General features: G+C 42.0%; 1 protein-coding gene across 1 annotated transcript in view; it reads right to left on the bottom strand.

Moving 5' to 3' along the window:
- Positions 1-27396, bottom strand: part of PRUNE2 (prune homolog 2 with BCH domain) — a 308041-nt gene that overhangs the window by 255295 nt on the left and 25350 nt on the right. The gene's annotated exons all lie outside the window — the stretch shown is intronic.

Here is a 27396-nt window from a genome sequence, read left to right as displayed (position 1 = left end):
GGAAACCCTTAATCTTTTTTTTAAGCATGCCTGAACTAATTTACACAAGCAGCAGAACTCTGTACATGTATCATAAAGTTTGTTGGGCTTTTTGCATACTTTTTTTCTTTAGTTCAATTTTTTAAAATAAATTGTTTTATTGGGGTCTCTTATAGCTCTTACCACAATCCAGACATATATCCATTGTGTCAAGCATATTTGTACAGATGTTGCCATCATCATTTTCAAAACATTTTCTTTGTACTTGAGCCCTTGGTATCAGCTCCTCTTTTTTCCCTCCCTCAGCCCCTCTCACCCTTGTGAACGCTGATATTATAATTGTTTTTATTACACCATCCATTGTTTCCCTTCACCCACGTTTTTGTTGTTCATCCCCCTTTGGTGGGGGGTGGGGAGATTATACATCTATCCTTGCTAACAGTTCCCCTTTTCTCTCCCTACCTTCATGGTATCTCTGCTCTCATTTCTGTTCCTGGGGGGTTTCTCTGTCCTGGATGCCATGTGTACAGAGCTCTTATCTGTACCAGTGTACATGCTCCTGTATAGCCAGGTTTGTAAGGTGGAATTACAGTCATGACAGTGGTGGGGAGGAAGCATTGGAAAACTAGAGGAATGTTGTGCATTTCACCAGTGCTATACTGCACCCTGTCTCGCCCCTTCCTTGTGACCCTTCTGTGAGGGGATGTCCAATGGTCTACAGATGGGCTTTGGTTCTCCACTCCAACTCCCATAATTTGCAACGATATTTTTATTTGAGGTCTTCTCATGCCTGATTCCTGATCCTGTCAACACCTGGTGATCACACAGGCTGGTGTGCTTCTTCCACGTGGACTTTGTCGTTTCCCTGCTAGATGGCCACTGGTTTAACTTCAAGCCTTTAAGACCCCAGACATTATACCTTTTAATAGATGGGCACCATCAGCTTTCTTCACCACATTTGCTCATGCACACATTTTGTCTTCAGCAATTGTGTTGGGAAGGTGAGCATAATGGAATGCCAGGCTATTAGAACAAAGTGTTCTTGAGTTGAGGGAGTACTTGAGTAAAGGCCCAATGTCTGTCTACTTCCTTAATACTTAACATATAATATATGTACATAGGTCTGTATCCCTATTGCTATAGATTAATATGTTTACATATGTGTATGTCTATATTTATACCTCTATAAATGTCTTTTGCCTCCTAGTTCTTTCCTCTATTGCCTTTTACTTTCCTCCTGTCCCATTATCATGTTAGACCTTTATTTGGCTCTCAGTAATTCCTCTCAACTACATTTCCCTTGATCAAACCCCACCAGGCATTCGACACCGTCCTCACCATCGATTTTAGATCTGTTGTTTTTCCCATGGTATCATAAAGTTTTGCATGAGATATCAGATGTCTGCTTGCACAAACGATAGCAAACTGTGGTGATTGGAAAATGTGGTTCTATTCAGATGACCCAGAATGTTACCACATCTTTGCTGTATCTTGGAATCACACATTTTCAGTAAGGAAGTAATCTTGTTCTAAGGAACAGTTTCATAGTATTCCACAAAATTCCATCACATGCTTCTTAATTTGTGAAGCAAACAAGGGAACCATGTATATATGTTCCTGGAATTCAATGCAGACACATAAACTCAATTTGACTGGCATTTATTTTTTCCATTTCAGGTGATACATTCTCTCTGCATTATACTCTATAATTTAGCAAATGAAATTATAACACTTTTCCAATCCCAGAGAAAGATATATGATTAGTATAATTACTCTAAAGTCACAAGACTCTTAAAGAATATGTATTGTCACTTCTCTGAAGGAGAATAAATACTATTTTTGACCTCATTAACTTAATCTTTAAAAAAATATTTCTTTATAAAAAACTGACTACCTGAGGCCAGACCAAATCAGGTATACATATGGCAGCCAACTAAAATGGAGGATGGGGAATAAAAAAATTTTTTTAAAGAAATGGGTGGCAGGAGAACAGGGTACTAACCCACCCAAGGGGAGAGTATTGTTTATATCTCCACAGGGAAAGAGGGACCAGATTTCAACCTGGTGCTCCAAGATGTGAATGCAACATGCCAGCACAAAACAGGGAACCAGTGAAGAGGTCTGAGGGGCTGGCCCCAATCCCAACTATGTGGACAGTTGCCCCTTCCCCCAAAAGAATCTACTTCAGAGGACAACACTGAAGCTACAGCTCAGGGAAAGGGACATGTCTGATCAGAGCACATGGGAGCAAATGAAGGGAGAGGAAGAGAAAGTGGAGCACATCCTGGCCCAGCAAGCCTTGAGGATGATATCCCCACTCAGAGCAGCCAATACACAGAGAGGACCACTAAGAGACATGACATCCCTCACTGACCCATAGCCCTACAAGGGACAACACTGGAGACAGTGTGGGAATTGCGCCCAATCACACCGAGGTAAAACACTAAGGGGGTGCAACAGGACAGCAAGGGGAGCACAGAAAGGAAATCCTGAGACTTTGGGGCCAGGGCGTGGCACCCCATCAGACTCCAACCAGAAAACACTCCTAAAGGTCAACAAACAGACCTTGAACTATTTACAGGTTTTTCTTTTTTTGTTCTTTTTGATCATTGGTTTCATTGTTGTTTTGTTTTGTTTTGTTTTTGTGCATATTATTATCTCTGCAGGTCTATCTAGATAAGATAGGCTGGATAAACAAACTGGAAGAGAAAGCAATGGGTAGACATGGGAGCGGGTCATGTGGGGGAAAGGAAGTGGTATTAACAAACCCAGTGACAAGGGAATAACTAGTGATCCAAAATCGGTGGCAAGGAGGGTATAAGAGGCCTGATAGGGCTTGATCAAGGGCAATGTAACCGAGAGGAATTGCTGAAACCCAAAGGAAGGCTGAACATGATAGTGGGACAATAGGAAGGTAAAAGGAAATCGAAGAAATAAGTAGGAGGCAAAGGGCATTTATAGAGGTCTAAATATAGGCATACACACATGTAAATATATTTATATATGATGATGGGAAAATAGATCTATGTACATATATTTATAGGTTTAGTATTAAGGTGGCAGATGGACATTGAGCCACCACTCAAGTACTCCCTCAAGTCAAGAACACTTTGTTCTATTAAATCGGCATTCCATGATGTTCACCTTCCCAACACGATGACTGAAGACAAATGGGTGCATAAGCAAATGTGATGAAGAAAGCTGATGGTACCTGGCTATCAAAAGATATAGTGTCTGGGGTATTAAAGGCTTGAGGTAAACAAACGGCCATCTAGCTCAGAAGCAGCAAAGCCCACATGGAAGAAGCACACCAGTCTGTGTGATCACAAGGTGTAGAAGGGATCAGATAGCTGGCATCAAAGAACAAAAAATCATACCATTGTGAATAAGGGGGAGTGTGGAGTGGGAACTCAAAGCTCATCTGTAGGCAACTGGACATCCCTTACAGAAGGGTCATGGGGAAGAGTCGAGCCAGTCAGGGTGCATTGTAGCAATGATGAAACATACAACTTTCCTCTAGTTCTTAAGTGATTTCTCCACTCCCAGCCCCCACTATCATGATCCTAATTCTACCTTACAAATCCAGCTAGACTAGAGGACGTACACTGGTACAGATAGGAACTGGAAACACAGGGAATCCAGGACAGATGAACCTCTCAGGACAAGTGGCGATACCAAGAGGGTGGAGGGAAGGTGGGGTCGAGAGGGGGAACCAATTACAAGAATCTACATATAACCCTCTCCCTGGGGGTCAGACAACATAAAGTGGGTAAAGGGATATGTTGGACAGTGTAAGACATGACAAAATAATAATAATTTATAAAATATCAAGGGTTCATGATGGGGGAGTTGGGAAGCAGGGAAAAATGAGGAGCTGATACCAAGGACTCAAGTAGAAAGCAAATATTTTGAGAATTATGAGGGCAATAAATGTACAAATGTGCTTGAAAAGAAAGGATGCATTCTATGTGTGTTAGTCTGGGTATGTTAGAGAAACAAATCCACAGAAACTCATGCTTAAGAGAGAGCTTTATATAAAGGTTAAGGCACATCAAGAAAACATCCTAACCCAGTGCTGCCCAAGCCCACAAGTCCAACATCAACCCATTAACCCATATGCCCAACACCAATCCACAAAAGTCTTCCTCCATCTCACAAAACACAAACTATGATGCAGACTACAGGATGAAAGTCCAATCAGTGAACATGTAAGCATCTCAGCACTGGCAGGGGTCTCCGCATGGCTGCTCCAGCACCCAGGGCTGCATCAGGGTAGGTCCATGCAGCTTCTCCTCGGGGATGTCTTGCAGGAAGTGAGCCTTGCCAGCTGAAGCAGGGAACTGGCTAAGGCAGCTGCACCCTGGTCCAACCATCACAAAGCAAGAGACCCAAAACTTGAAAGGTGAGGCTCACTGAGCCATTTATCCCCCTGCCCTTCAATTAACCCCACATGTGTTTATTGACCAGGTTGGCACAATAAACTACCTCACTATGATGCGAGCAACAAATGTACAACTGTGCTTGACACAATGAATGTATGTATGGATTTTGATAAGAGTTGTATGAGCCCCCAATAAAATTATTTCAAGGAAGAAAAAAAAAAAAGACTGACGGTCTTTTGAAAATCTGGGCTAGGGATTCCAAAGAACCACAGCATCAAGACAATTCCATTACAAACCTGTCCACTACAGTTCATTGTGACATAAACTTATACTTTTATAGTCATGTCAGAGATGACAGACATGTGTACATCCTCTACTTTCCTCCTTTGCTTTAACATCTCACTTTGAAGCCAAATGGAAAGACAATTCTGTTCTAATTCTGCTCTAAATCCTATGCAAAAAGTTAGACTTTTAGTGACCATTTAATATATATATTTCTCTATTGTTAGATGATTATTCCTTTATCTGCACATCAAATTTAAAACATTTATTTAGTAGCTTACTAGGTGTTTTTAAATTGAATCAGTAAGTTGTCTAGTGTTTGTATAGAACTACTGGCAGTAGAATCAGAAACAGGTTACTACATGACCAGATTATAGCCCAGGGAACATGTTAAATCTAGGTGAAGCATCTACGGGTTACAGGCAAAGATGGCATGGCAGGATCAGTGTTGCAGATAAGTCATTAAGGATGTAATACTATTACATTGATTCAGATAGACTTATATTTTATAAGATACACTGAATCTTAGAAAAACAGTATTTAACTAAAATACAAACTATGAAAACCACTCTAACTCCCTTCTCTTATCATCAGCCTATAGAGTTCCTGTTCCTTCCTTTCCCAACTTCTTTCCTCAGCAATCTGTAGTTGGCTCAATTAGCTGAGCGGCCTTTCAGAGTTTTAGTCCAGTTCCCATTTTCAAAACTGGGCTGCTTCCCCTGTGCGAGACAGGCATTCTAGAAGCACCTAAAGAAGTTTAGGGAAATGGAATTATACACTATTACAACATAAACAAAGTCATTAGCAAATCATATTACTGTAATGGGTCACTCTTCCAAGAAACTCAACAGTCTAAATAGACATTACCTCATTTCTCCTCCCAGGCCTGTAAGGCAGATTGTAAGATTAATAACACTTTTTATTGGGTCAATAGAGTCTGTTGTGGGCCAGAGCTGTTCCCAGAACCCATGACCCAGTACAGTGAGTCCTGTCCCCTCTGGCCTCCCCATAATGCCATAATGACGTTAGTGTTCATACAAATATGAGCACAAGAATAGAGGGAGAAGGAAAATGTTGAATATGCATTCTAAATACAGAATGTCTTCAGACGTGTGCAGCATCAAAATTGCCACACAGCTGCCCAATTTGATTACTTATCAAGGTTCAATAGCATCCAGGTATGACTCTGTGTTAAATTTTAACCTGACACCAAGGAAGACAAGAAGGAAATAGGAAGGTCTGTGTATCAGTTCATTTGGAAACCCAAACCCCATTATTTCTTGGAAAAATAATGGAACCCAATAAAATTATAAAACCCAAATAAAGTGGAGTGATTCTGAGCCTGCTAAGATTATAATCTATTTCTTCCTTTCCACACAAAGGGTTGTAGCATAGAGTAAGGTCACACAACAGAAGAGAGTCATCCAAGCTTCCCTTCCAGAGAAAAATTATGCGAACTGCCTTGTGTGCCAGGCCACTTTTGTCAGGCTCTCTGTTTTTTCCTTGTGTTAGGTAGTCTTCTCTAGAATGTTTTTCTAGAGAAGACTACGTGTGTATATATATGTATATGTATACGCACACACAAATAGGTTTATACAGCTACAAGGAATACAATGGCTAATTAACTCACACAGCAGTACAGGGGGCTCAGTTCAACTCACTTTCAGAGGAAAGTTAATCTACTGAAGGTCCTTCAACTCAAGTGGGCTGCAAAGGTCAAGGAAGCAGAAAGCAGAGTCTACCCTCAGGCAGGACAGGCAGATTCAGCCCCACAGGCAGCAGGGTGGGGCAGCAACAATCTTTAGCAACAATCTTTAGAACTTAGTGAAGCAGGTCTGGATAGGATTTCAAACTCAGGGAAGCACAGCAAAGCAGGTCTCAAAAAAGCCCTAAGTACTAGCAACAGGATCCACAGGTTGGCTCAGCCCACAGGTAGTGCAGCACATGGGTGAGACAAAGACCTAGGTCAAACAGCAGCATGCTGATCTGATTTCCAGGGAGGAAGAGAGACGAGCTGGAGCCTTGGAAAGTCTTTATCTGGGTCGCCCTCCAATCAAACTGTGACCTGATTAAACTCCACACACAGGTTCCTATAGAAGACTAGTTGGTACAATAAACCCAACTATCACACTCTGCTTACTTCCTTCTTCCCATTCCACAGTCACATCTTCTCTCATGGCTTCCATTCACTCAATCTGGCATTCACAGTCAGTTCTTCCTACAAGTGACCCTTTCCACCATGATGTAACACTCCAGTACTCTTTGTCAATCACTTTTTACTAATGTGGCGGCTTGCAGGCTGCTGTGATACTGACAACTTTGCCACTAGCATTTCAAATACCAGTGGTGTCACCCTTGGTGAATGGTTTTAATAGAGCTTCCTCTCTAAGAACAGACTACTAAGAAGGAATAGACTGTCCACTTCTGAGGGATTAGGCACTGAAACTCTTATGAATAATAGCATAACGTTGTCAGTTATGTCCCGGAAGATGAACTCTTTATGTTGCAAAGCACTCAAAACACAGCTAAGAAAGGGCTGCTTTCTCACAGTAGAGGCATCTGTAATGATGTGAACGACGTAAGGCTTTTGAGGCCTTCATTTCCTGATGGGCAGACTCAAAATGAGAACAAGCAGCTACAAACATCTATTAGCAATTGATACATGGAATGTACAAAATATGAAACTAGGAAAAGTGAAAATCATCAAAAAGAAATGGAACACAAAGATCAATATATTGGGGAGGTATTAATGAGCTGAAGAGAAGCCCTGTAGTCCTGGCTATAAGTTAGACTATGATCTGCAAGGTCACCAGTTCAAAACCATTGGCCTGCTCCTAAGAAGAAAGACAATGCTTTCTACTCCTGTAAAGAGTTACAGTCTCATAAACCCTCAGAGGCAATTCTACCTGTCCTATAGGATCACTATGTGATGGCATCGACTCAATGGAAGTGAATTTGGTTTTTGGTTTTTAATGAGTTGAAATTGACTGCTAATGGCCATTTTTAATCAGATACATATTTTGTTTACTATGACAAACTCAAAAGGAATAGAGTCGCATTCAAAAAAACATGTCAAGATCTATCTTGCAGTGCAATGCTTTTATTAGATAATACCTATATACATACAAGGAAATCCAGTTAATACAACTATTATTCAAATTTATACACCAATTGATGAAGCTGGTGATGAAGAAATTGACTAATTGTACCAACTTCTTCTATCTGAAATTGATCAAACAAGAATCAAGATGCATTGATAATTATTGGCGATTGGAAAACTTGGAAACAAAGAAGAAGGAACAGTAGTTTGAAAATATGGAATTAAGTAGCTGGAAAATATAGTCTTGGTGATAGAAACTAAGCTGATGATCACATAATAGAATTTAGCAAGGCTAATGACTTCTTTATTGCAAATACCTTTTTTTTGAACAACATAAACAGTGAGTGTATATATGGGCCTGGCCAGATGGAAAGCACAGGAATCGAATTGATTATATCTGTGGAAGTGACTGTAAGATGTCAACCAATGAGCCTTAAAAGTGAGAGATTTGAGCTGATATCAAGGAGTTCAAGGACAAAGAAAATGTGTTGAAACAGACTGTTGGAGCAACTGTACAACACTACTACGTGATGTGATTGAACTGTGCAATGTTACGACATCTGTAAGAGCTCCCAGTAACATGTCATGATATCTTTAGGAGCTCCCGATAAAAAAGACAGAAAGAAAAATGGATGTGGGGGTGATTGTACAATTCTCCTTGCTATGATTGAACTATTGCAGTTTACAACATTTAAATCACTTGCCAATAAAACTGCTAAAGAAATAAAATATCACGAAGGTCTCAGTGTTTGTTATTCGCTCTTAATCTATAAGGAGAGGGCTTGCTAAATGTCGTGACAGCGCTCAGACTCCTGCGGGCTTGTGAGATGGGAGCCGAGAATCATTTATGGAGACTTCGCTGATCCTTTCACTGAAGGAAAATGGGTGCTGGGTTCTCCCAATCAGGAGTCAAGACCCGCTCTCAGGCTTCCCGCCACACATGACTGGCGGTGATCATAGAACAGGTAATGATCCAAGGGGAAAATTCTGGGATTGAAAATCCAGGGCTGGTAACAAGAGTCCCTTTAATGTACTGGTTCAACTAGTGGCGCTGGTTTGTGGCAATTGGGAACAGCCTCATGACCACAAAGATACCTCACCTTCCTAGTGTACCTGTTGGCCCCTTTCTATTTCATACTCCACATATTCATGGAATCAGTATGTCCAACCCTCGTGTCTTGGTCCCTTGATAATTTATGAGTGGGACAAAGGGTTTAAAGCATTTGACTACTGACTAAAATATTGAAAGCTCAAGTGTGGCCAGAGGTATCTAATTGGACACCCATGAATGGGGTCACCATGCAGTAAGGACAACTGGGTTTTTTTTTATCCATTTCAAACTGGGGTTTGAATTATTCACAAATTTCTGGATGGTTCTCAAATAAATGTGACATGTTCAGTTTTGTCTATTTCATTTGCCATTTTCAGCCCATAAATATTTACTGAGAGCTTGGTTTTGTTCCGGCTCCTAAGCCCTAGGGTTGTAGCAGTCAGACAAACAGAAGTCTCTGCCCCTGTGGACTTATATTAGTGCACGGAAGCATAATGAACGGAAACACTGGATTATGGTAAATGGGGAAAACAACATCTTGAGGGGGGAAATATGCTGAGGTGAGGTTCACTGAGAAGGATGAGGACCTAAGGATACCTCCAGCCAATGGAAATATTCCTAGGTAAGAGCATGCCTGAAGTGTTCAAAAATTAATTACTGCCCGTTCTGTACATTTTTTACGCGTGACTTTGCAAACTGCTAACCGTGAATGAACAGACTGTGTCCGCAAACATCCATTTCCTGGTAGTGACAGAGCATATCAAGCCATTTAGGAATCTCAGGAGACAGGCGACTCACAGCCAACTCCTGAACCCAGTTCCGCCGCCCTAAGCCCAACACAAAACAGAACCTTGGTAATGGGTTGAAATAGATACCACACTGCTTTATCGTTTAGCTAGGCTTCTAAATAGCTGAATAGCATCCTCTGTTATGAATGCACAAGAGGAAGTACCAGACGCTTGCAAGCACCTCAAAGCACAATTTTAATGTGCTTTCAAAGTGTAATCCTAGATGTCGCTAAAATAAGACTTCCTTTTCTATCTCTTTCTAAAAGTTACCAAAGTGTCCGAGCATTCCCTGTCCATGAAAGGAAACTGCACTTGTGAGACAAATGCACTTTCCCACACACCTGCAGATGACAGCACCATTGATGAGAAAGCAGAGCCCGCACCACTCACCTCCCAGAGACTAAGGCTGCTTCAGCCCTAATTTTCCACATCTGAAGTCTCATAAACCTTCTCATCAACGAGTTCAAGCAATACACCATGACTTCTCAATGCTCATTCTACCGAATCCTCATTTCTGAATTTTTTTTTCAAAAGTAATTCATGGAAATATTATTTGTCTCATCTTCAAAGGGGATACAGTTTCAGTCCCATATTGCTAACCAACAAATGGGCAAAAGGAGGGGGTGTCTCCTGAAGCCCTCAGAAAGCTGTGACCTAGACAAGATTTTGCCTTTGTGCTAAGACAGCCTTTGAACTACCTGATGGCGCGATGGGCCGCGAGACTGCGAGATGCAAGGTCAGCAGTACGAAACCACCAGCCACACTCCCCACAAGAAAGAGGAAGCGCTCTGCTCCTGTAATGTCTCAGAGACCCATAGAGCCAACTCGACCCTGTCCTATAGAGTCACTATGAGTCAGCCTTGACTCAGTGGCAGCGAGTTTCCCAGTCACTGAGGGCTGGCCTGTCTGGAAGCTAGCTGTGAGGTGGTACAGAAAGGGGCCTGAGTTTCTCCCCGGACGATGCCAACAAGAACTGTGCTCAATTGCTCACTTCAAGTTGGGAGGTTCTCGTCCCCAGGAAAGCCAGTGTGAGTGGGGATGCACCGAGGTGTTGCAGCCAACCAAGCAGCCAGGACACAGCAGAGCTGTGGAGCCACCATTCCAAGGGTGAGAACAGAAGGCCCATCAGCTCCGCCAGCCTCAGACACAGAGAAAACCGTACTTTTATTCCATCTTTAAGCAAACCAAGCCGCCTCTTGAAACTGGCCCTGGTATAGAACTATAGCTTGAGCCATTATGCCAAAACAAAGCCACTTCCAGGTCTACAAATTTGAGCCATCCACGTTGAGATTTAATTTTCCCATACATGACCTAATTTGATTGGTTACGTACGGGACTTTTTTAAATTAACCCAATTAAGAAAAGACAAAAGCCTCCTATCAAAAAGATTCAAAGGTATCACGAGGCAATTGTCTTGTGTTCGGATGAAAGGGAAGCCGGGTCGATGCAGAGAACTGCTGTCTTTAGCCTCTCCCCGCATCACCAGTCCAACCAACCCTCTCATTCTTCTTAGCGCTTTTTGCCGGACTGGCTTCTTGTCATGGCTCTCATTTGGGAAGGATGTGGGATGAGAGTCAGTCTGAACAAACTCGGTTATAAACACATCAGGTCAGTGCACCTGTGCCTTCGTCAATGTCTTCAAAAGCCAAGAGGCCCTGGTGCATGGGAATCGGAGGGTCCAAACCTCACTCAAGCGCTGCTTGTGGTTCTTGAGTCCCTACTCCTCTTTAGGCCAGGGACATTTTAACCAGGAGATTTTGGCCTGGACTTCAACATTCTTTTGCATTCTGCCCCGAATCCAGTCTTTCTCAACCTCTTTGCTGCTATCTTGAAAACAGAAAGAATGTTCTCTCAAGCATGATTCTCCTATAGCTCAGATATGTCTTCTGAATCATAATAATGATTTTACCATGAAGTCTTATCCTGCTTACAGAATTTTTTAAAGATTCTCTTTCTCAGTGGTCACAGAGGACAGGTGTGGGTGGAGTGGGCAGGAAGGATCGCATCATTTTTTCTACACAGCTTCAACTTCAAAAGACCAGGGATCGTTCCTTCAAATCCTAGAGGGCCCCTAGGAAAACCATTCTAAATAGCTGCCCAGAGATGTTGCCGTGTTCTGCCCCTACCACTTTTAGGAACAGCGTGTCCATGTGGTACTACTTTCTGAGTAGGATAACTTTGCTCTTCGGGTCCTGCTTCTTTCTAGCTAACCATTTACCACAACTCATCCAACGGTGGTATCATCTTTTTCAGACTCAAGAACTTTCTCTTTTTCATCTAGCCTCATGGAATTGTGGCTTGCGTTTGGGGCTGTTAACCACAATTTGGGAAAAGTTTAAAAGAGCTTCCCCTCCGAAATGATCACTGGCAAAGGGAACAAGTGAATTCTAAAAAGAAAAGACACATAGAAACCTAGACCCAGGTCACCTAACCTTGATACCTTAAGTATTTTATCTAACAATCTATGGCCACCATAGAGTATTTGTAAACTGTTCTCAAAAGAGAAAATAAAACACCCTCAACATGCAAGCTTAATCTCCATAAACATTTAATTTTTCCGTCTTCTTTCTGCAATACTCATACGTAATATTTCAACTCTTTATGTTTTTTTAACTTGCCAACGCTCCTAGCATTCTTTTTAAATGTTGAAATATAAATATTGAATGGCAGGATGACTTGTGTTTCCTTTTATAGCCTCTGCTGCCAGCCTATTGCTTTTCACACTGTAAGGACTAGCTACTAAAAAAATGAATAAATGAATAATTGTCATATATAATGTGTATAATATTCTTAACAGGACCATCATAACTTACCCAGTCAATCCCCTATTGCTGAATATCTAAGTTATTTTTATTTAATCATGTGAATAAAACTACAATGAGTATTGGAAGATAATATTTTTATGTCCATCCCAAATGATTTCCTCAGCATATACTCCTGGATTTGGAATTTCAGGGCCAGACAATGCTTACCAGAAAAGTTGGAGACATTTACATTCCCACTACCTCCCCCAACCCAAATAGTTGACTTTCAAATCTTTAGCAGCTTATTTAACCATCATATGTTTATAGGCAAAGGAATATCTTAACGTTGTTTAATTTATTTGGTCTAAGAACGGCTTGGGTATGGATACATTTTTGTGTGTGACTTTCCATCAGCATGCCTTTTAAGATGTTTCTGCTACTCTCGTTGATGAATAAATTATTAAAATATTGTGAGCATGTTCATCTTTGGTAATATCCATTAGATTGTCCTCTGTCCTTTGTCCTTGAGCATTTATGGAACAACTTACCCAATAAGTGGCATTACATATGCAGCAAGTATGCATTATTTAATGTGACATTATATTTTTGATCATTAAAGAATGGCACACTCTGTACCATAGTGCTTTCCAGTCTCTCTTCTCTGCTTCCGGGAAATTCTACAATAACACGCATCAGACTTAGCTACAGAACACACAATCTCCTATCTCTTGAATAAAATACATCTAATTCACTGTTTTCAATTAGCTTCATGTCAAAATGATGTTAGATCTAAGGCATAAATATGCTAGTATTAAAAGTTGTTAGAAGTACTGGGATTTGGGAAAGAAAATGGCACCATAACAATGATCTCACTGTGTCACTGAAGGGGTCAGAATGCTGCTAACGTATAAGAAGCTCCTATACATTGCTTTTAAAATTCAAATAACCTAAAAGAATAATAGCTAAAGGACATGAATGGGCAATTAACAGAAAAAGAAATGAATACATGACATATATAAAACTAAAACAGCCAACCTGATTAGTAGTAAAGAAAATTCAAACTAGACCAACAATTAAAAGACCTTATTTTCTCATATGCATTATTTATCAGATTTGTTAACATACACTACTGGTTAGATCTTAGGCAGATTGTTGTGGTTGTTAGGTACCTTTGATTCGGTTCTGACCCGTAGTCACCCTCTGCACAATAGACTGAAGCACTGAGTGGTCCAGCGCTGTCCTCACAATAGTCCCTATGCCTGAGCCATTGATGCAGCCATGGTGTCCTCCCATCTCCTTGAGGATGTTCCTCTCCTTCCTGGTCCCTCCACTTCACCAAGCATGATGTCCTTCTCCAGGGACTGGTCTCTCCTGACAGGATATCCAAAGTATGTGAGGTGAAGTCTTGCCATCCTTGCCTCTAAGGAGCACTTTGGCTGTACTTCTTCCAAGACAGATTTGTTTGTCTTTCAGAAGTCCACAGTATTTTCAATACTCTTCTCCAGCACTACAATTCAAATGCATAAGTTCTTCTTTGGTCTTCCTTATTCAGTGTCCAACTTTCACATACATATGAGGCAATCGAAAATACCATGACTTGGGTCTGACACACCTTAGTTCTTAAAGTAACATCCTTGCTTTTCAATACTACCAAGAAGTCTTATACAGTGGATTAACCTTAATGCCTGGACCTTCTGATCTCTTGACTGCTGCTTCTATAAGCATTGACTGTGGATCCAAGTAAGACAATTTCAACCTTTTCTCCATTTATCATGATGTTACACATTGGTCCAGTTATGATGATTTTGAGCCTCTTTACATTAAACCATAATCCATACTGAAGGCTGCGATCCTTGCTCTTCATCAAAAAGTGTTTCCGGTTCTCTTCCCTTCCACCAAAGTTGTGTCATCTGCATACCGGGGGTTGTTAATAAGCCTTCCTTTAATCCTAGTGCCACATTATTCTTTATATACACTAGCTTCTCTGATTATTTGCTCAGCGTACAGATTGAATAAGCATGGTGATAGGATAAAACCCTGATGCACACCTTTCCTGATGTTAAACGTGGTTTGATCAGTTTGTACAACTACCTCTCAATTCATGCACAAGTTCCACATAAGCTCAATAAAGTGTCCTGGACTTCCCATTCTTCTCAAAGTTATCCATCGTTTACTATGATCCACAAAGTCAAATGCCTTGACATAGTCAATAAAACACATGTAAACCCCGTTCTGGTACTCTCTGCTTTGAGCCAAGGTCCATATGATGCCAGCAATGATATGTAGGCAGATAGCCTTGGGAAATAATATAACTTTTTTGGAAATCATCATGGATGATTAAAATGGGGCCGCTGGGTCTGGGTGATGGAAGAAGCGAAAGCTCTAGGCTGGTAGCTGAAACGTTAATGCTCTAGCTCACCAGCAGCATCTTGGAAGACAGGTTTCCTGATCTACTCCCCCAAGACCAGTGAGTGGCCCCTCTGTGGAGCGCAGCCCCCTCAAACACTTCCCACCCTGGGGACACCGCGAGTTGGAGCTGACTCAAGAGTATTTGAGCTTCTACCAAGAGCAGACTAAAGAGAGCTAAAATAATAAAAAGTGTCATGTTCTTGGAACTTCTTTAATTTGCTAACTTTACTTCTTCAATGGAACTCATTTAATTTAAGAAAGGGTCTTCCCCTGCCCTTCCAAGCACACATTGAAGACCTTCTGTTAAGAATATAGTGCCTTCTGAAAAGTAAGCTTCTCATCTTTGGGTTGGGGTGCTCTGTGTGTAAAAATATGCTAACAGTCTTTTGAAGGAGGTACATGCAAGAGGAAATGATACCAATATCATGAGGGATGCTACAAACTGAAGGAGTTGACCCTCCTCCCAGGGGAGTATGCACCCACATTGGCTTTTACAAGATCCCTGCTGGGGAAACTCCCCACAAGGTCTCTAGGGTCAAAATACAGGTGGGAAAAAAGATTGGAAAATTGTATTTATAGTATGACTTCCCTAATTTCCCTGAGCACATTGGTTATTTTTCTCTTCTTTAAAGTTAGAATAAATTGTAAGAATTTCCTTTGGGGGGATTAAATCATTTTCGGTTTTATTAAAATAGTGTGGCCACAAGCACCTTCATGTTTAAGAGGCACTTTCCGACTGAAAAGGCATCCAGTGCTCTGCAGTTTGTGCCCAGGACACCTTTCAGGAGCCTTCCCTCAGATCAAGTCCCCATTACATGGCCCCTTTTCAAAGCTCTCTGCCGTGCAGGACAGGTTGTTTGCAAGACTTTACTAGTTTGTTTCTTCCTCCCATTGGAAAGACTTGAGCTAATTAGTCAGGCTTTCTCCACCCGCGAAGAAGCCAGGATGTGCTCGGAAAGCCGTTCCCAGAAGCTTAGCTTTCCTGCAGTCAGCTCTCTGTTGTCATAAGGAAGATCTATTGCTCTAATACTCTCGAGTGTAAGTGTCTGGATTTGGAACGGACGTCAGGCAGGTGACACCACACACCTGGCGTGTCTGAAGCTCGCTCAGAGGCGACAGTGATGAACAGAGGAGCGCTGGAGTCAGCAGGAGGAGAGGGGCGCTTTCAGCGTGGTGCAGCCGCGCAGGTTCACGGGGATGTGTAAAGGGAATCTGCGGAACAATTACTGTACTTTGCAAAGATGACAGCTTTTAATGATGCGATTATTTATTACACTGTGTGTTTCTCGGTGACAGAACCCTCACCTGCCAGATGACCTCTCCTGCTTGCTTGTTCTTGCTTCTTCTATCAAAATATGTTGAAAATAGAAAACTAATTTCCAAACTATACAATACCTGGTACATAGTAAGGAGATAGTCAATGAAGGTTTATTAAAATTCATGTTTTATGGCACCAGGTAATATCACAGGATACAGATAAGATATATGAATAAAAAGAGAAATATATAAATGTATACATTCTGTATTAACTGATATTTTAATTAATAATTTAAATTTTTACCATGTTAATATATCACACAGTACCATGCTTTCTTAAAGATAGCCTTCCCAGTAAAGTTTCATGTCTTCTAAACATCCCTTGGAAGAATGTGATTTTTTGTGTTTCTCGTTATGAATCTAATTTTCAGTTGCCCAACCATTTTCCCTTTGACTATTGTCCCCGATTGAGAAAATTGCCTAGGGTTTCCAATGTGAGCCCTTTCATTAGAAATGCTTCAAGTTATCAATTTGAGTGTTATTCTTGACACTTTGAAGGCTACAATAAACTGAATTAACTATACAAAGAATCTCTTGTGCAGAAAAATCCTAGCAATTTTTTGTTTGTTTCTGATGTCAATGAAATAGGGAATGGTTTTTTAAAGTACTTTTAAAAGGTTTTTGTTATTATTGTTTTAACATAAGTGTTATAATGGACTTTCAATAAAAATAGCTTCCCAGAGATGAACAACTCACAAAGGTTTAAAAATATTATGGAAACTTTACTAGTAAACCATGAACATGTATCCGACTACCAAAATCCTTTGCCATATTTAGCAAAATTGATGGCATCGGCCTTGTAAATGTCTTACTCATCTTGTGAAATAAATACTTGTTTATTATGGGCTAGTGCCTATGTTCAATAATGAGTCATGTAAAAAATGAATTGAAGATTCAAACATTTGTCACTATTTTATATTCCTTAAGATACGGTTTTTTCTAAGTCATCTCCTTATGAGGAGTTAATAATGCCAAAAAGAGCCAAGGAAACATCCTGTCAGTTCCTTCATATAGTGATGCCGACCAGGAAAATATTTTGCAACCCCTAGTAACATGACCATTTCCCTTTATGAGTAATGCAAAGCTGTCTGAGGTAGCCCTGCAGAAACAAGCAGCTGTGTGTGAATGCTTGCCAATGACTCTACAAACAGCAAGGAGATTGCGCGTCTTTGGTTTGAAGATTGATGGAAGGTCATCTTAGCAGTGATCCGGTCCTGATTAAGGAATTATTATTTATTTTCAGGAACAGATCAATATCCTGCCCTCTGCTCCCCTCCGAGGTTTGGTTGATTTGGTTTGTGTCAGAAGAACCCTTCAAGAAAAGAAAATAGAATAAGACACCCCAAGTTTCTCTTTCTCCTTGTTGGTATCAAGGTGATTTCCGATGTACTCAAATCTCAAGAACTTGAGGATGCAAAGGAAAGAAGATGCTAAAAACAAAACAAGTTTGTCTTGTTTTTAATAATATCCAGAATTTCTGAGAAGGGTTGATAGTAAGATCTCAAGGCAGGCGAGGGAAGGCATAGGAGAGTGTGGGGCCCCTGAAACAGGGAGCAGGTCCTCTCTTCCCACCTGCTGTGTTGGCCAATGCCAACTAATTGGACAGAGGGACACAAGAGGTAAGAGCCTGGTCCAGACGACAACAAATGGCACGTCACTGTCACAAAAGCCCAGGAGGTGCTAGTCACCATCCAGGGGCCGTGCTCCAGGGAGCATCACTCACACAGCTATAAGGACAGGCCCAAAGCACCCACAGGGGAGCTAACAACGTCATGTGCTTTCTCTCAGGCTGCATTCATTCCACAATGCCCAGAATTCCACGCAGGAAATACATTTGATCCCACCTGAAAGATAAAAAGTCTGGTCCACAGAGACTGCCCCAAGGACCAAGTAGGCAAAGTAGCTGCACCCCTTACTAGAAGCTCCTGCATCTTCTCCAAAGCCAGTGTTATTTCACCACTTGTGTTCCACTAGCTGACGGCGATGCGTGCTGTTTGCACCAGTCCCATGCCTCCAACTTCCTTCTCAGGCTGACCCTATCCTATCTCCTATGTGGTTTGACATATACTTCGTGGTCAGCTTATGGCTGTCTTGGGAAAACAGGGATTACTGTGGGAATTTTTACAAAAATGAAAGCAATCAACATTTGCACTGATTAACAACATAGCTGAATATTGAGATGCTTCTTTTGAGAGCCTTCTAACTCACAACAGCAGACACTAGACCATCAGCCAAAGCCCTGGGCAACCAGGACAGCCCCTTGTGGGGCCCTTCCTCTACTTTGTAGTAACTTCCCGAGAGAGTGAAGCATCCAACAGTCCCACCACCACCACTACCACCACAGCATCCGCAGGGCCACATTCCAGACCCTTCCATCGCCCTGCTCTCCTCATCTCCTTTCTGCCTGATGGGCTTTCAGAAAAGCATCTCTTCTAAGGAATGGGGGGAAGGAGGGGGAGAAAGTCCAAGAATCCAAGAAATGGTGTACCCACAAAAGAGTCTTTGTTGACGTCCGCCTTCCCAAGCTACAAACACAGAGGTTGTTGGTTACAGGTCACTCAGAAACAATGAGGCTGCAGAGGGGACATGAGCTCTGAACTCCCTACCTTGTGGGGAAAGCTGCTCAGACAAGGTGAAGGGAAGATAGAGCTTTCCACTCTCAGAAAAAGACATTCTATTCTCTTTCCATACTTCCCATTAAGTTAAAATCCGTAGTGCCTGGCGGGTATGGAAGCACACATGCAGGTGCACACAGATTCTTTGCTGGAGAGAAATGCAGTCGAATGTACAGGTGGACAGACATGATGTCTGATTTGCTTTCAAACAGAAGTTGACACGGGTGGTGTGGAAGCACACGAAGCATGATTGGCAAAGCATTTGACAAATACTGAAGCTGAGCCCTCTGAGGGCTCATTAAACAATCATTTCCACTTTTGCCTGTGTTTGGAATTTTCCATAGAGCACTGCCCTGTACATAGTCCCAGAAATATTAATAATTCAGCTGCCCTCCACCACCACACGCCCCGAGGAAACCGCCCAAGCAGCTCTGAAATTACAGCTGGTCCTCTCACCAATCCCTGAGTCTAATTTCACATCTGTAATCCCTTTTGAAGGTATCACTGGTAAATCTTCCAAACAAGGCGCCCGAGAGCTCTATGGTGCCTCTTGGCTCTTTCTGCATCCTCCTGTGACGCATAATTGAAGGCAGCCTCCCAGAGCCTTTGAGACCTCCTCCGAGGCAGGCGAGGAGGCAGAGAGCAGGCTGCAAGGAAGGCCAAGAGGAAGAGGCCTGTGAATTAGTCCTCTGCCCCAATGTGAACTGGCTCCCGGAGACATTCCTATGTCCGTGGCATTTCACACTCAGTAGGCAGGTTAAGAAAAAGTGCACCATAAACTGCATTCAATAACCTCATAATCACATGTAAAAGCAAAGGAAGCCGGCCCACCACAGTAATAAAATACACAATAAAAAGCAGTCAGCATTTTCCATACCATATGCTTGTAAATGTTATTCTGCCGGGAACCAATTAAAACTACGGAATCCTTAAAACACAGGCATATGGAACAAAACAGGGCAACTTATCTTGTCACTGCAATGCTGGCTCAGTACATCGAATGGGGAGATGGAGCGCTGAATTATTACTACAAATAAAGGTGATCTTAATTATGGCGCCAAAGGACAACACTCACACCAACGAGAACGTGGACGAGGTGGCGGATTGTTTGGTTTGTTGCTCTTTTAAACAGGTAAACGTATATAATGAAACAGTTACAATTTCATCATTCTTCACAGGTACAATTCAGGGCCTGAAATAGGTTCACCAGGCTGTTGATGGAAAGCATGTATCTTTCTAAGTGGAAGGTAAACGTATTATGGCAAAGTGCTCATTAGGTTTCTGTTTTCTAATTTGTTACATTGGGATAGCAACAGTCATGATGCTCTGCTCAATCCGTAGGATTTCTGGTAAAATATTTTTTCAAGTGATTTTAAGCAAGGGAAGTGAAATTCCCTGCTCCGGCCATAGGGGTGGTTTTTATCTTTTCAGATGATGATAGAAGACATGCAGATAATACAAAATAAGCAGACTGACTCTGACAGCCATTATTTTAAAATCTAGAGGAGGTGTTATTGAGTTTCCCTAACAATAAATGACATGAAAAATATTTTTACAAGAAGTCTGAGTTGGATTCCGAGGCAGAAGATAGCTAAATTTCCCACTTCATCACTGTAGCGTCATTGGGCATTGCTGTTTAATTTAGGATGAATGTTGAGAAGAGCCAGGCTTATAAACCCTAATAAGGTGGTTTGAGCGCAGTATGGGTAATGCTAGCAACTGCACAGTCCAGGAACGTGCCTGCCAAAGCATGCAGCTACGGAAAAGGGAAGGAAGGGCTTGCACTTTGTTTTGTTTTGTTGGGAGCTGGGGAGTGGGGGTAATGCGTGAACTATCACAGAAGGAGATCAGAAAGGGAGTGGTACTGTATTGATCAGGGACTGCATTCGTTAATAATAAATTAACCCCAGAAAGCCAACAACCACGTTTAAAGCATTGATTGTATATGTGCAACCTACTTTCTTGTCCCTACCCCCAATACACTTGTCTGTTTTTAAAAATTAACAAAGAAAAATCTAGCCAAGTACATGCATTTCCAGGATTTTCCTTCTCCTTATACACCCTCACTATGCTGCAGCCACACAAAGGAACTAAACGTGTTCTAAATTCATAGATCCTCTCAAACCTTAAACCGTTTCCTCTCTCTAGAATTTCCAATAATCTATGGCCCTTCTTGAAAGCTTGCCTCAAGCATCACTTTTCGGTGAAATGTCCCGGATTACCTCCATGCATCACCTTCAGATCTCTCCTGCCCCAAAGCCTACACACACACACACTGTCACCAAGTTCATTCCAATTCATCAAGACCTTGCATAGGGTTTCCAAGGTTCTCAGTCTTTATGGGAGCATATAGCTTCATCTGGAACAGCTGATGGGTTTGAACCTCTGACTCTGCAAGGTTAGAAGTCCAATATTTGCTGCATAGCAACTGCCATAGATTATTGAGGAGCATATAGAAGTGACCCTGTCTAGCTGTCCTAAACAGTGGGCAAGTTGAGAGTGAATACTGTTGTAAACATCCCTGTAAGCCCAACACCAAGCAACATTCTATTCATACAATAAAGAAATACTCAACGTTTATAAAAGAAGAATTAGCAACTTTGACATGGGGAACCTCCAAACACTCTATATAATTTCTATCCATGTTTCTTCGCTCCGTGTCCCTCTGACAAGTATCAGGAACTTTGGAGCACATCAAGATCTTAAGGTGCATGAAAGGCTTTTTGAAGGCACATGTTCTAGCCCCTTTTGCTATATTCTGAGTAAGTAGATCTGCCGTGAGGCCCGGGCACCCGTGTTCTGAGTGAGCATCCCTGGTCATTGTAATGCATGTCCAAATTTTAAAATCATGGGCCTAAGTCAACTTGATAGCAGATATTTCTGATTCCTACAAAGTAGGGAGATCATGCCCGAGTCTGCTTATGAAGGAGTTTCTGAGTGGTACAAGGGTTGTGACTGCTGGCCCCACGTTTAGAAGACAGGGCTGGCCATCAGCTTCCAAACAGATGCCGCCTTGAAAACCCAGCAGAGAGGGGACACCAGCTAGAACCCACTCAACGGCAAGTACAGGCAAATAGCTTCGACACCCCTTTCCAGAGAAATGATTCAACTAGACCCAAAGAGTCCTTCCTGGAATGTAGATGAAAACTATTCAAATAGACAAATGGAAATAAGTAACACCGAGAATGCCAATGCTTCCATCTGGGTTTCACTGGGGAGAATGATAGAGAACTGGGAAGTTTCAGTGTGTAAATGGGAGGAGGAGGATCTGCCTCTAAGTACCAGAACAGTCCAAGAACCTGGTCCGCACTGTCAGAAAGACCGAGCAGAGCGGTCTCTAGGGAACGACTGTCCATCTCTGGGGCCGGTTCTCTCCTGGATGTTTTAGGACTTGTCCGCAGCAAAAAATAGGTGGCACAGAACCCACAGAGCATCTACACAAACTGTTTCCCATGCTTCCTTTCTCATCCCTCCCTCTGGGCTGCCTGGGGCTCCTCCCTCACACACCAGCACACCTCATAGACTAGATAGTAATGACGTGTAGGGGCAAAACTACACACCTTCTCACCATTTTTAGAGGAAATATAATTTTAAATCTTCCATATGTGCCCCTAATTCTAATTCTTCTGCTTCTGATATCACTGCTTCCCAAATATGCCACTCTACGCTTTCATTTTTAAATAACCATTGGTTCTTAAAAGTGGCTTAAGCCCAAGAGGAAGGTTTGTATGTAATTACCCCAGTGCCTGACATCTCTAGAATTTCAGTGACTCTAGAGGAACCCTAATCACACTGTATTGCATGAAATATTTTTAGGCACAGGAATTAATACAAGTTGACACATATGAAAGAACATTGTCTCCTCAGGACTTCCTAAGGTACATAAAGCTTTCTGGAAAAGAGGCAGGAGACACAGATTTCTGATCTTAACTCGTCGACTAACTAGCTATGAGACCTTGATCAGAGCGCGCTGTCTTCTGAGCTCAGACTCCTCGTCTCTAAGTAGGGAGACTGGGCCAGATGATGCCAAGATTTCTTTCCGCTGTAATATTCTGTAGAAAGTCCGCGAAGACACTAAGTATGAGAAAGGGACTTATGTAACTAATCTATTAAAAGCTTACAAGAAAACTTGCCTTTGAAAAGAGGACTTAGGATGTTTATATTATATGGAGACGAATATCATTTGCAATATCTGCTGGAAGATTACATGCACAGGCTTGCTGCGGGTCGGAGCTGACTTGAGGACACCTAGCAACAACAACCATTAATAATTTGGGTGATAACCAAAACGGTCAAGTGGTTCAAGTGCACATAGTGGTTCCCTAGGAAAACGACGGCTTTGGGAAACTTCACAACCAAGAAAACCCTATGGGGCAGTTCAATTCTGTCCCGTGGGGACGCTACGAGTTAGAAGTATTTGTTAGAGTTTGTGGGTGCCATCGAGGCGATGTCAACTTATAGAACCCCTCTGGGGAAGAATCAATCTGCCACATTGTGTTTCCTTGGCCGTGGCGTCTATGGAAGCAGAGAGCCAGGCTACAGGTAACTGGTTTGGGGCGCTAGCGGCAATCAAATCCTTTCCAAGTCACCACGTCCACGCTTCAGAGTTGCTCTCCAGTACGTAGCGTGTCCAATGGCTGTGCTTTCAGAAAGCTCTATCACCGGACTTTTCTTCTGAGGATATCATATATGTGTATACATGTATGTATGTATATATTATATATATGGATAGATATCTAAAGGAATGGTTTTCTAATGGTGGGATTCCAGGCATTGTTGCGCTCAGGTCTTTGAGGTGACTGGCTAGGTGTCTGACCATACAGAAGGCTCTTGACTGTCAACTTTCTCCTGAATTAATTTTGACTAATGATTAGAGACATTAGAGTGCAATTACCAAGTTCTGTCAAACAGATCATCTTCCCTCTTTAAAGAGGAAATTTTCTCTGGGTCATAAATAATGCGCAATCAAAGGCATCTACAGGGCAGGCTCGTTTCTGTAACTTCACTTCCAGGCACCGGTCATGGAGAGGGTATTGTCTCATGGGGATTGAGACTTGATCAAGACACAAGGCAGGAAATAGACTCTTCTTAGGTATAGTGTTCAGATATACTGGGGCATTGGGAGAGTCGTGGAATGTGGGCTTCCCAGGAGGAGGGAATTGAGCAGTGACAGATTCTGGGGCTGATAACGCTGCTCAGAAGAGAAGAGTTGGGGATCAATAGTCGCATCCGCAAGAGACGGCAGGTCCTGCTGATTTCTCAGAAACTGCGTTCGGTTAAAGAATGGTCATTGCTGGGGTCAATCAGGTGCTCTTTGAAGCCACTGAAAAATGTAAGATATTGGTGATTCTGAGTGCAAGTGAGCAGACTAACTTCAAGGACAAGAAAACCCCGGTTAGAGATATGGTCCTTAAGTACTACTAAAGAAGGGGAGGGGGGGTGAGCCTCAATGTCCTTTTGGGGAAGCGATTGCCCCTCAGTCTTGGGTTTTCTCCAGTTGAGTCAGGCTTCTAAGGGCTCAATGGAATGTTACTTGTAAGGGACCAGTGATGACTTGGTATCCAAGGAGATCTTTCATTGCAGCAGCAATATTCTGCTTAATGTTTTCTAAGAGATGCGAGGCAGACAACTCATCTTAGAAAAGGTAGAAGGTAGCACAGCAAGAAATTCTGATGGAGTAAAATTATTAAGTCATCTCTAAGGATGGCCTTCCTTGATGATCTATAAAAGGTAAAACAGATGGGTGGTGGGGGCTTGCCTAAAAAGAGATGCCCTGACTGCAGAAGTATATCCCGTACATTATGATCTTCTAATAAACTCGGTCATCCAAAGTTTTACGTGTGAGCTCTGTATGGATGGAGGGTGGAGACATATCTGACCTCCACCTCATAAGACTAGGCCTCAGGCTGGTGCTGCCTGATCCTCCTTCCCCGTGTGATATCAGACGAGGTGAGCCACTGTCCCCATGCCATCCTTACCACAACCCCATGTGCAGCAGAAAAGGTACTGCCTGGTCCTGAGCCAGCTTTGCTGTAACTAATAATGTTGTGGTTCAGTGTAAAAAGAATTTCCCAAACAATTTTTCTGTTCCCCACCTACTGCCAACAAGTGGGTTTTAACTCCCAGCAACTCTATGGGCCAGAGTAGAAGTGCACCCTAGCGGCCCAGAGGGTGTAAACCCTGACAAAGCCACCTACGTCATCTTTCTCCTGGGGCGTGACTGGTGGATTCAAACTGCTCACTTAACCCACTATACCACCCGGGGGCCTAAACTGTCTTGCTAATATTCATCTAAGAAATGTTACATTTAAGTAATTTTCAACTACATGACATAATGCTCTGGGATTAAAATTAATAATAAACTTTACTAAGGATTTGATATGGGATGGTATGGTGTGGTATTACAGTGTGGTGTGGTATTGTGGCATGGCAAGGTATGGAGTGGCATGGCATGGTAGGCATTCTGTGGAGTGATAAGATATAGTGTGGTGTGGTGTGGTATGGTATGGTATGGTATGGTATGGTATGGTATGGTATGGTATGGTATGGTGAGGTGTGGTATTTTATGATATGGTATAGTACCATATGGTATGGTGTGATATGGTATGGTGTGGTATAGTGTGGTGTGGTATTTTATGGTATGGTATGATGTGGTGTGTTATTTTATGGTATGGTGTGATGTGGTGTGTTATTTTATGGTATGGTATGGTATGGTGTGGTATTTTATGGTATGGTATAGTGTGGTATGGTATGGTATGTTATGGTATGGTATGGTATTTTATGGTAGGGTACGGTATGATATGGTATGGTATGGTATGGTAGGGTATGGTATGGTATGGTGTGGTATGATGTGGTATGATATGGTATGGTATGGTAGGGTAGGGTAGGGTAGGGTAGGGTAGGGTATGGTATGATATGGTGTGAGAAGAGACCTAAGGGAGGGTGACACCATGAGCTATCACACTGGATGACACCAATCCTAATGAGAAAGAGGACTGCCACTGGAAAATTCTTAGTGTGCATGTCCTAAGGATGCATAACTCCTAAGTCTTATAGTTCTCTGTGAGAGCACAGAGTCCTTCATTTGTGCTCCTTGGATTCTGGGTATCTCTGAGATGCTTTCAGGGGCTCCATGAAGTCAAATCTGTTGGCACAGTGTGGTTGTTGTTGTTGTTGTTATGAGCTATAGAGTCGGTTACAGTCCATAGCAGCCCTGTGCACAACAGAGTGAAACCCTGCCCAGTCCAGGAGCACCCATTATTGGTCCTATGCTTGATCCCATAGTTGTAGGCACCGTGTCAATCCATCTGTTGAGGCCCTTCCTCATTTTCATTGCCCCTCTACTTTTCCAAGCATGTTCTTTTTCTCCAGAGACTTAACTTTCCTGACATCATGCCCAAAGTATAAGAGACAAAGTTTTGCCATCCTTGCCTCTAAGGAGCATTCTGACTGTACCTCTTCTAAGAACTGGACTTGACATAAGAGCATGAAGATATTTTCCTTATTCATGAGGTTGACATTTTCATGGATGATACTGTGGTGGGGAAAATTGCCTGTGTCCCACCAAGAACCAAGGGTGTGACACCAATTTATACTAGAAGGCATTGTACTCACAATTACTCAAAATGTGCAAATGCCCAGCCCCCCTTTCATATTTGATAAGGGTTACAAATGTAAATCTCAAAATTGAACACAGACACCTTTTTCATGTTGTGTGTGATACGACTGAAGCACACACAAAGCACTTCTGCTGCACACTGATGAATAATGGTTGTGTAGGAAGAAAAGCCACGGTATCTTCAATCGCTTCATCTGCATGCACCAGTGGGACCGTGAATACAATCAATGTCTTTGAAATGTGTTGGCCAAGAATATGGAATATACCACGGGCTGTGAGAATAATAATAAATATGTCTTGAAAAGAGATCAGTTAAAATGCTTCGTAGAAGCAAGAACGGTGAGAACCCCTCCTTGGATACTTTGGACATTTTATCAAGAGGACCCCATTCCGGGAGAAGGAAGGACACCATGCTTGGCAGAGGGGCAGCCAAGAGGAAGCCCCTTGAGAAGTAGATTGTCACAACGGCTTCAACAATGACCTTGACCATAAGAAAGGTTGTGAGGGTGCCAAGGGCCTACAGTGTTTCCCTCTGCTGCACGTAGGCGCTCTGAGAGGTGGCGCTGACTCAATAGCAGATTATTTCCCTCAAAAGCTGCTTTCACTAACTTTTTTTTTGTAGGGGATATATTTATTTGTAATAAAAATATCATTTTGTTAACGATTAATGTGTTTCCCTGCTTTTAATCAATAAAGTTTTTAAATGTCTATCTACTGTGATAAAGATTGATAAACATAATCTATACACACATAAATAAAACCTTTTGAGTATTCAAAATCATTCTTTAGAATGCAAAGATGTCCCAAGACCAAAGAATTTGACAACCATTATACTAATAGAATAATCAGGATGCTGTGCATGGTTATATGTGAGAGTACACATGTTTATGAACTTATTTATTTTTAATTATTTGTCTTCAGTTTTTCCTGAAAAGCGGTAACCTTTCTTTTACCTAATAAGAATATGCAATCATGTGTTTATAACGTAACAAAGCCAAAGCACACACAGTAGATCACCATTTCCAACTGAACACAGTCATTTCCATTTTCAGCATGAGTCGACAAAACACTGATGAAGTCATTCCTACAGATAGGAGGAAAATGTCACTCT

Source organism: Tenrec ecaudatus, chromosome 10 (assembly GCF_050624435.1).
Source record: "Tenrec ecaudatus isolate mTenEca1 chromosome 10, mTenEca1.hap1, whole genome shotgun sequence".
Lineage (NCBI taxonomy): Eukaryota > Metazoa > Chordata > Mammalia > Afrosoricida > Tenrecidae > Tenrec > Tenrec ecaudatus.
This window is presented reverse-complemented; position numbering and strand designations above follow the sequence as displayed.